Here is a 7092-nt window from a genome sequence, read left to right on the forward strand (position 1 = left end):
ACTTAATACCGTCATGGGGGCTCCACCCTTATGACTTAATCTAAACCCAATTACTTCTCAAAGGCCCACCTCCAAGTCCATTGGGAGTTGGGTCTTCAACATATGAATTTGGGGGTCACCATCAGTACATAAGAAGGCATATCTGAAATAAACAACACACAAGGGCTAACAGAAAGGAAAGATACACTAAATGAATATGAAACTGAAAAGCAAAGTAATACCATCAACACTAGGCAAAATAGAACGTAAGTTGAACATCTGCTAAATACAGAAATTCTCCCACAACATAGGTCATGAATCTGCCTCACAACACAACACCACTACAAACTGTACATGGCAAAAGCTGACAGACATACAAAAGAAAAATGCAAATCCACAGTCTCAGTGGGAGAACTCAAAAAACTTCCCTCAGAAAGCAACAGATGATGCTGACAAAAAATAAAGACAATTTGACAAAATGCCATCACAACTTGATATTTCTGGTGATGTTGGGGTTATCTGCTTATCGTGTATTTGAGAACTTCTGTTCATCTGCTTGTCAAACTGACCAGCAGGGGGTGCTGGGGAGGGAAACACTCCATCTGGAAAATGCTGGCAACTTGTCTCTTAAGTCTAGAGGCTCCTAGTCCCCCTCATGATCATCTCCTATCAGGCACAAGCACTGCTGATACATGAGCTAAAAAGAAATTATTAAGCAGTTAGTGTAGGTAAGAGAGTCGTCAGCAAGGTTTTTTTTTTTTTTTTTTTTTACTAAAAAAGCAGCCGCCATATAATTTCTTTTCTAGCAAAAATCAGCCTAAAAAATCAAGCCGCAAGCATACATAAGCAAGCTAAAAGCTTGCATAGGTAAATGCCGGCACCTATGCAAATAGAAAAGGGACACCTGGAAGCCAGGCATACTCAAGTAGAGGTTTCCTCTTCCTATTTTTTTTTTTTTTTTTTCAGATGGAATCCTGCTCTGTCACTCAGGCTAGAGTGCAGTGGTGCATTCTCAGCTCACTGCAACCTCCGCTTCCTGGGTTCAAGCAGTTCTCTCCCTCAGCCTCCTGAGTAGCTTAGATTACAGGTGCCCACCACCACGCACGGCCAATTTTTTTTTTTCGTGTTTTTTTAGTAGAGGCCGGGTTTCACCGTCTTGGCCAGGCTGCTCTTGAACTCCTGACCTCTCATGATCCACCGTCCTTGGCCTCCGAATGTGCTAGCATTTCAGGCATGAGCTACCATGCCTGGCCTCCTATGCCCTTTTCTTTGTCTTCACGTGTGCAGATGACATGGCACAGGCCAGGTAGAGGCCCGTTTGCATATTAAAGATTCATGTGGAATGGCCAGGCTCTTCATGCATCACGTAAATGGCACACCTGCTCCAACCAATCCTCTGAGCCCTATGTAAATCAGACACTGCCTCCTCAAGCTCCTCTATAAAAGCAACCACAACTCGCCCCAAACCCGGAAACCTGCTCAGGCACCTTTCCAATGCATGAGGAAACTCTCTCTTCTTTCTTTTGTCTATTAAACTTTTGCTCTTAAACCCACTCCTTTGGTGTCCACATCTACAATTTCCATACTATGAGACAACAAACCTCTGGCATTTCCCCAGACAAATGATGTCGCTTCACTGCCATCTCAAGCCCAAGTGCCAAAAATGACCACTTTAGCCTGAAGAATGCCACGGCTGCCACCATGCTGCTTAGGATAAGCAAGGACACGAAGATGGAGTGGGGACGGGTTTATTAGGCCGCAATAAAAGCATATCCCAAGCAACTTTCCACGTCTTAACTTCTGTCATTTTCAAACTTAAAGGTGTTTTTTATTGTTGTTGGTTTGTTTTTCTTTTTAACAGTTTCTATTTCTGGCCAAAAGAATGCTCTTTGTTTTCCTGCTATGACATATTTATTCTTTGTTCTAAAGTCTTTTCCATGATTTCGTATAGGAACTAAGAAGACAGCCAGGTGTTTGCTCAACACATTGATCCCCTCTCCACCTAGAACTCTCTTTACTCTTCCTCCCAGGAAGATTCCACCCCTCCTGTTCTGCCAGTTTCCTCATATTTGCCTCATACAGCTGCCCTTGTAGGCAGATGAACCCGGGCCAGTTCTACTTTACTATGGACACCAACTCTTCTGAAATAACATCTGAGTCTTGGGATTTGCATATGAATCTTCCCTTGACACAACAAACAGTCTTTCCTTTTACCTTCACTAAAGGCATCCACTTGGGAGAATTGACAGGACTAAAATTCTACAGATTTCAAAACAAAACCTGCTGTGCCTTTCCAGAGTCCTTGGAATGAAAAAGAGAAAATAGGTTAGAAGGGATATTTTCTCCTTCCTTCCTTACCCTGAAGGAGCTCCTATATTTAAAGGGAATCATTGAGGAAAATCCAAAAGAAACCCTTGCAAATCAAGCTTTGCCATGCCAGCACGAGAAGGGTAACCTGTGTGCTCAGTGGTGAAATTTTTAAATTTTGGTAATGATCTCCATTATGGATCACCCCTATGGATAACAAAAATATTTAAAAAACCTATAAGGGTGCCAAACTTTCAGAACCATGTCTCTTTGCAAGGACCTACCAAGGCCTAGAGATCATAGCACCTCACTAGCAGCCTACAGGAATTCTCCAAAGGTTCCCACCCGCCCCACCCAACACACACACACACACACACACACACCCTCCTGCGATCCTTTGGCCCTAGATTTCACCTAACTTTGTTCTAAATCTTAATCTCCCTGTGCTCCCAAACTCATGTGTTATAGGGCCTTGGTAATCCCTTTCTAAGCATATTCCCTGACTTCTCAAATACTATTTATGAGACATATATCTAAAGTAAAACTATATTTCAGGCCAGATCAGCATGCTTCTTATTACAATTATAAACACTGAACTTCTTAGTTGCTGGGAAAATATATTGAAAAGGCATTATTACGCTTGTATAGCCATAGATTATCTATGGAAAAGTATTGAGTGTCTCGAGAATGAGTGAAAATTGTTTCCCCAATATACACTTTTTTTCTTTTGAAAAGTATATCCTGCATATATTCAAAAGATAATGTTTTTCAAAAGGGGAAATTGCCTCCACTGTGGACTCTTATTAATTCACTTATCCATCAAATTCTCTTATTAAATCACTCATCCACCATATTCCCTTATTAACTTTTTATTCAATCACTATTATTTGTTTCTAGTGCTCATAATTGAACACAAATTTTTTTACTATTATATAAAATAAAGTAACAGCTATTCACCGTTTCCTCCTTTACCTCAATAAGTTGATATCTTCAAATAGGTTCATTTCCCTGTTTTGCTCCCTCCTCTGATCCAGATGAGTGTGCTAAGTGATACAAAATGCTTTTATTCCTCTACCGTTCAACCCCCTGAGCCCGATGTTTTAGTTCCACGTGTTTTAGTTCCAGGTGTCACAGAATTTCCCTTGCAGTGTGTCGCATCCATTTAAAGAATCCTTCTTTAAAACTTTTCATACACATTCCCAGAGAGCCTGTCATTGTCCATTTAGAGTTAACTCTCTACATAAAATTTGTCAGTTTTTTTTGCTCACCACTCTTTCCTCTCCTTATTTTCTGCTCCTATCTGAAATCTCTGTTCCTATTTGATTAGTTAAAATTGCTTCTTCAGTATTTTCTGCATGTAAATATGCTACCAATATAATATCTGGAGACTCTCAAATCCACAAATATCTTTCTTCGACCCTCACAAGAATGTAATTTCTGCAGCCTTATAAATTGACAAATGTTTGTCTTTTACCCTCAAGGGACTGATTCCCTATGACATCACATTTCAGGATGACCAAATTTAATTTTTTCCACTTTATACATAAGGAAACTGAGGTACAAAGAAACGAGGTATCCTTGAAACTTCATTCAAGGTCACAAAGCTAGCGAAAAGTGGATGACTAGCGATGAGGGCTTCAGGTTGAGATTAACAAACAACATCACAGGATATAATAGGATTTAACCCAACTTCAACTTCATAAAATGAATGGACATTCCCTGATCTTCCCTCCACTCTCACCCCCACCTCAGCGGATTTCAGGATGTACCCGGCAAAGCTGTCTGCCTCCAACCCCAACCCTTTCTTAGGCAGTTGCGGGTGTTAAGAACTCCTCACTGCCCCTCTTGAAGCTTACATTCTGGAGCAGGGAGGCAGAAACTAAATCAAAAAATTAAAAAACACTGAACATATTTCCTATCAACTCAGATGTAGTATATGAAAAACAACACATGATTTGACGACAGAAGATGATGGAGGGAGAAAGAACAACAAATAAATAGGAAAAGAGGCCACAGACAGGAGCAGGTAAAAAGGAGAGAAAACAAGAAGGGGTCAGGACCGGTCTCCCTCAAAGCCTGGCATTTGACATACAGCTGCAGAAAGAAGAAATAGAGCCAAGCACATAACAGGAGGGTAGAGTTGCAGTCTATATATATATATCTATATATATATAGAACATATATAGATGCTCAATTTGTTAAAAAATAGATATCTAAAATTAAACCTCAGAGATTACTCTTGCCTACGACAACGAGCTTCTGAAAGGCAAGGATAGATCACCCATCTCTGTATCTTCAGAATCCATCATATTATGTGGAACATAATAGGTATCAGTAGTATGTTGCGGGGAAAAATCGAAACCATGCTGAGCACCGGAATTCTGGGTAAATCTTTTTTAAAAATCTCTTCTACTTCACATCAGAGTCCCTTTTGTATTTTTAGTATCATCCAGCCCCACGCCTTGCAGATAAGCCCCTAAGAAATGAATGGGTGAATGAATGCGTGGACAGCGGGATGGATCAGTGAGTGAGGAGCAGTGATTCGCAGGACCTGCATGCATTGAAATCCTGCCAAAGCAGCCTCTGCAAAATAAAAGACCTTAGGCTTTGGTGTCTGACAGAAGTTAAAATTATCCAAGGACTGTCCTTGGGCCACTAAGCTGAGGTTTCCTAATCTGTGAAACAGAAAATGAATTCAATAGAAAGATGATTGACACAAACTTCTGGAAGGTGCCAAAGCAGGATGCCTGGCATTGAGGGACGCTTCACACCTGTTATCTCTCTCCCTATTCTCTCTTCACCCCTACTCCCGCCCGGCAACTCCCCGCTGTCAGCGCCAGGAATACTTACCTGCTGAGAAAAGGAAAAGCACAACACTGACTTTACCCCGCGACGCTTTTAAAAACTCCAAAACACCCACCGCGATGGGGAGTAGGTTTCCCTAGAGACAGGTGGAGCAGCCATAGTTAACTTAGAGGAAGGTGAATTGACAAAGAGGGTTGAGCCACTACGAGCGGGAGTTACCTTGGACTAACAGTTCTATCTTCAGCGAGCACATGTCCTGGAATCTCCCACACCCATCCCTTTTTTTAGCGCCACAAATGCAGCCTCCTAAGAGCATGGGAAGCTTGGGAGTCAGAGAACACAAGATTGAGCTACCATTGGCCTTAATGGATGTCAATCTTCACTTGTCGCTTTTTTTCCTTCCTCGCCTCCTTGCCCCGCCCTATCCCTGTAGGCGCGTTCTCCGGCGACATCAAATGGCAGCATGAGGGACTACACCAAATGCGGAAAGGCACCTTCCCCTGCCCTGAGTATCTGCAAACCCAGGGCTGGGCTGGGTTTTTAAGGGCTGGGCTTGCCTGTGAGGAGCGGTGCTAAAAAGGGGCTGCCTGCGCAGATGTCATTCCCACAAGATGCAAGTAAAGAAGCACCGCGGACGCCCGGGGAGGGTCACAGAGCGACAGGAGGGGTTGTTGACCAGCTGACTGGCCTCACTTCTGACAAATGCAAATTACCCAGCCACAGTCCAACCAAGGGTATCAAAACAGGATCTCTGCAGATGGAGTTCAGAGTTATGTGTTTTGGACAGCTCGCAATAAGATTTTCGTGCATCATAAACTTTGCCTGAGTATCTCAGCCAGTTTTGTGGATGCCAGCGTTTGTTCAAAGCTGCAGATTACTGGGCCTCACCCCAGACCTACTCTACTTAAATATAGTGGAGTTCCCATAATCCCCATTTTAAAAAACCTATCCAAGTTAAAGTACAGAGAATCACAAACTGAAAGAACTCCTTAATATACAAATAAGGAATGGAGACCCCCCCCCCCCCCACCAAGAGAGAAAGGAATTTGCCCAAGGTCCCCCTGAAAGAGCCTAAGAAAACGTGAGGCTCTAAGGTTAAAATCCTACCTGACACGCTTTCCTTTCCCCAACTAGTCCTGTGACCTCTAGCAAACTATCCTGTCCTCATCTGTGAAATGGAAGCAACAGTCACACCTACCCCAACTGGTGACTGCGAATATTAAATGGGGCCACAATGAGTCAACTACCAAGCACCGCCCCACTGGAAGTTGAGGTTGAAATAATTCTAGATCGCCCTACCCCCATTCATCTCCCAGTACCATTGTACGACCGTGGAGGTGAAACCATCCAGCTGCCTGTTGGTCCCAAACCATGTTCACCTCCACCCGTGGCTCAGTGAATATTTCTTTTCTTGAAGACAGAGAGAGGCTCCTTGGAGCCTCTGGAGTCTGGAGGGGAATGTTACCTTCCCCATGCGTGCGTTGTCTTCCCAAGATAGGATGGACTACGAGGTCTCCATGGGGTTAGCTGCTGGGGCATCAAGGCTGGCTCCTAAGTGGTTGCTGGAGGCTTAGAGGCCCCACTCCAGCTTTCTCTCAAATGGGGGCAGCTTGTTTGCAGCAGTGAGTGAGGTGGGCCCACTATGAACCCATAGGAGGAGAGGAAAAGACCGTCCCATCTAAGCTTTTACATACCCCATTGCAAGCTCCAGAATGTGGTGCCCAGGCCCGTATCTATAACCCACCCCCAGAGGCCAATTCTCCTCAGCCTTTCCTGCCACTTCTGCCATTGTACAGCCAGTTTCCCTGCTCTCTTCTATCAAACTCCTACTCATCTCTCAGCCATCTAGTCCAAATATTAATCTTTCTCTGTGATATACTCTCAAGGTAGAGGCAGTGGTGCCTTCCTCTGTATTCCCAGAACATGTTGTCTGCAACTCTAAATAGAGACATCATCCTACTATTAGGGTTCAAGAGCATCTTCTAGGGGTTCATGAAGGAA

This window comes from Gorilla gorilla, chromosome 9, assembly GCF_029281585.2.
Source record: "Gorilla gorilla gorilla isolate KB3781 chromosome 9, NHGRI_mGorGor1-v2.1_pri, whole genome shotgun sequence".
NCBI classification, from domain to species: domain Eukaryota; kingdom Metazoa; phylum Chordata; class Mammalia; order Primates; family Hominidae; genus Gorilla; species Gorilla gorilla.